Source organism: Pseudophryne corroboree, chromosome 3 (assembly GCF_028390025.1).
Source record: "Pseudophryne corroboree isolate aPseCor3 chromosome 3, aPseCor3.hap2, whole genome shotgun sequence".
NCBI classification, from domain to species: Eukaryota; Metazoa; Chordata; class Amphibia; order Anura; family Myobatrachidae; genus Pseudophryne; species Pseudophryne corroboree.
In genome coordinates, this window is record NC_086446.1 from 535087325 (window position 1) to 535091179 (window position 3855).

Sequence of the window (3855 nt, forward strand, 5' to 3'; positions counted from 1 at the left end):
CACTTGGAGTACAGATGTAGGGAGGCAGGTAAGGCAACACCTCATAAATGCACATTTTTAAGGTAAGTATGTTTTGCATCTTTCATTTATTGTGTAAGGCTAAATTTGGTCTGAAAATCTATCTGTTAAAAACCAATACTCAGAATGTGTCTATCTCCTTTAGACATACAAACATACCCTTGCTATATGTTTTTTTAAATGCAGCATGGGTATTGTGTTGTTTTAAATTGGCCACACATCAGAATCAGAGTCACATGTCTGAATTGGTGTTCAATATTCATAATCTTAAAATGTGATTTACTTTAATGAATATTAAAGACCTGGTAAAAAATGATGATATAATTTACTTTCAAAATGTGTGTTACTTACTAATGCAACACTTACACACATTTATTAACTTACCCTTGCCACATACGGGTTCACTACGGATTGCCGGCGGTCGGGCTCCCGGCGACCAGCATACCGGCGCCGGGAGCCCGACCGCCGGCTTACCGACAGTGTGGCGAGTGCAAATGAGCCCCTTGCGGGCTCGCTGCGCTCACCACGCTACGGGCACGGTGGCGCGCTTCGCGTGCCACACTATTTTATTCTCCCTCCAGGGGGGTCGTGGACCCCCACGAGGGAGAATAAGTGTCGGTATGCCGGCTGTCGGGATCCCGGCGCCGGTATACTGTGCGCCGGGATCCCGACAGCCGGCATACTGAAGACCACCCGCCACATACATGTGTCCCTATGTGTAGTGTCCCATTTGATTTAAGGAACACAAACGTAGTCTCATCCAAAAAAATGTATTTGTTTGGTTTTGCTGAAGAAAACTTTATGTTTTTGAACACAATACACAGTTTACAACATATTATTACCCACTTTCATATTTGTTTGTTTTTTAAATTTCAATTCTTTGGTTGTGCCTCATGTTTCCAATTCACATTTATTCTTTTTACCACATGCAAAAATGTTAGAACAGTAATGTCTTTCATTTTGAACCTTAATGTTCAAATGTGTATTCTAAAATTGAAGGACAATATTTACACACACAATAGTGTTCTTAGTGTCATGTCCAATATATAATAATTTTAAAAGAGTTTGCATTCACAATGTTTGTTGTATTTGTCATGGATTAATATGGGTGGCTGCCAATTAGTATGGCTGCATGAGCTTAGATTGTTTGGAATCTAGAAATAATCATTATTGGAATCAAATATACTGGTCACAATTCTGCAGGCTAAAGACATTCTTATTTGCTGCCAATTAGTATGGCTGCATGAGCTTAGATTGATTGGAATCTAGAAAGAATCATTATTGGAATCAAATATACTGGTCACAATTCTGCAGGCTAAAGACATTCTTATTTGCTGCCAATTAGTATGGCTGCATGAGCTTAGATTGATTGGAATCTAGAACGAATCATTATTGGAATCAAATATACTGGTCACAATTCTGCAGGCTAAAGACATTCTTATTTGCTGCCAATTAGTATGGCTGCATGAACTTAGGTTGATTGGAATCTAGAAAGAATCATTATTGGAATCAAATATACTGGTCACAGTTCTGCAGGCTAAGATCAATGTGCAGCTCAAAGAACATTTCCCTCCTCACCTAAAAAAAAAACAGTTTAAGAATATTTGACAACAAAAAAATTGTTTTTTACATTGCTAATGAATGAAGTGGTAAAAATGTGCAGGGTGCAAAGTGGTGTATATATATGCAGAAAAAAAAACAATTACTAATTCAGTTTCTTTTCTTCTTATAACAGAATTCGTGATGTGTAATGTTTATTTTTTTTGGCCTGGCTGGTTGGACTGGCCTTTGCCTTTACCACTGTCGTGTTGGCGTGCTCTGGTGGAGCGCCTTGGTGGTGAGGACACAGGCAAAAGAATTGGAGTATTCATTCCTGAACTGCTGCTTGGCTGATGGTGCTGGGATCTGAGTGTTTCATTGAGGTTAGTGAGGGTGGCATTAAGTTCACGTGTTGCATCATTTTGATTTTCTAAAATTCTGGTGATAGATTCATTTATCATTTCATTGTTTTCTAAAATGTTGATATAGTTTTGCTGTTGTCTGTGCTGTTCTTCCATTATGCGTTGTAAGTAGCCCATGACATGTGTAATGTCTGCACGCATGATTTCCATGGTATTAGCAATTCTGGTGTTTTGTTCATTTTGGCGGCTAATATTTCTGCTGATTCTTCTGAGGTGAGATGGTAGGCTTGAAAAAATTTGGGTCTGCCTACGCAGGCAATACTGATTAGTGGCCTGCTGGGTAGCCCAACTGTCCCAAAATACTTGATCAGGGCCTTGTGATAATGGTGTTGTTGGACTGTGTTGTGGTGGTGCTGTGTTTTGCTGTGGTGGTGTACTCACAGGTGCTGGGGGGCTGTTTCCTTCTAATACTGGCTGCATTTGTAGAGTGATTGTGTCCTCCATGTCACTGTGTTGAGTTGGTTGTGTAGGGATGCTGGTACCAGTACTATAAACTGTTGATGATAAAATTTAGATGTTAGTTAACCATATTTTTTTTAACACTGTTCTAAAGCAAGATTCATGGGACACAGGCATTTGAATGTTGTTTTCATATATCCAGCATAGCAACATCATCACTCAGAATTGATATATATATATATATATATATATATATATATATGCCTGTTTCTGGCAAATGTGTGTGGTCACTTCATTGTGAATGGAAGCACGTGAGTTGTTTGTTAGATCAGACAAACTGCACCTTAAAATCACCATTTGATTTGCCTTGTAGTGTGTTACCCAAATTGGGAACAAATTATTTCTATGTTGGGGGCAATGTAAGTTAAAACACACATCTTAAACTGAGTTTTCAAGCCGTACTATTTGAGAAGCTTAAACATGTGTTTATGTTGCAGCATCTTACTGACAATCTGCTACTGTATGGCTGAAGTGGACATACATATCTTTTCTGGAAGTAGACAAGGCATTTTGGCTTGGGTTCCATTTGATGTTTTGCTCACCTTGGTAAGTCGGACTGATTTAGCAGCTTGTACACTTATTTAAAAATGTAAAGTATTTTTCAGAGATGACTAATATATTTTTTGGTTTCAGATTCTTACTCACCATCCTGATGAGGAGAGTGTGGTTTGCGTCTTGGAGGTGTGTCCAAAGTTTGCAGTGGTGGTACCAAAAAAAACTGCAGACAATCTTCGTGGCGGGGTAGCCTGCTGTGTTTGGCAGTGGCCATCAGACCATACTTTCTTTGTTGGCACATGTGTCCTTCTTTGTAGGGGTTCAGGCGGCCGCCTTCTGCTGCTCAAGACTTCTGTTGAGGGACCTACTATTTGAAAGGAAACAATTGGTATGGCCATACCTTTACAAAGTAAACCTGTGCTACAATGGACACTTAACCTGCTTCCGCAGCGTCATCATCCTCAGATGTCATGGGACTGACTGCTGGACGAGCAGTAGAGCTTTTCTTCAACACTGAAAATAAGGATATAATGTATAATTGAACATTAGTAATGCTTTTGTTGTTAAAGCAAACCATTATTTTGATAAACATTACAAGTTTAAAAAATGTCTCAGTTTAATGTGTGACAAATCCAAAATAAAAGAGAAAACACAGATGCAATATGGGAAGTGCTACACTGGAAATTATGACCACCACACAAACATCTGTCACAATTTCAAATACATACTCTAACAAGCAAACACACACACACAACTAGATTTGAACATCTAATGTCATTAATTTACAATATAATACAGAAATTGGTCACTACAAGCACTCACTAGCACCATAACAGCAAATACATACGTTAAACTTTGAGTACAAAGCACTACAAACATAATAGTAATGTCACTAAGTCAGCATGGTTGAGTCAGGGTACAA

At 38.8% G+C, this 3855-nt stretch overlaps 1 long non-coding RNA gene across 1 annotated transcript; it reads right to left on the reverse strand.

The window, feature by feature from the left end:
* Positions 1-1003: 1003 nt before the first annotated feature.
* On the reverse strand, positions 1004-3160 carry LOC135057988 (uncharacterized). The gene is made up of 3 exons (XR_010244512.1): positions 3084-3160; positions 2361-2473; positions 1004-1596 (listed from the first exon to the last, which is right to left on the reverse strand). It is a non-coding gene; the product is annotated as an uncharacterized LOC135057988 (long non-coding RNA).
* Between the last annotated feature and the right edge of the window lie 695 nt (positions 3161-3855).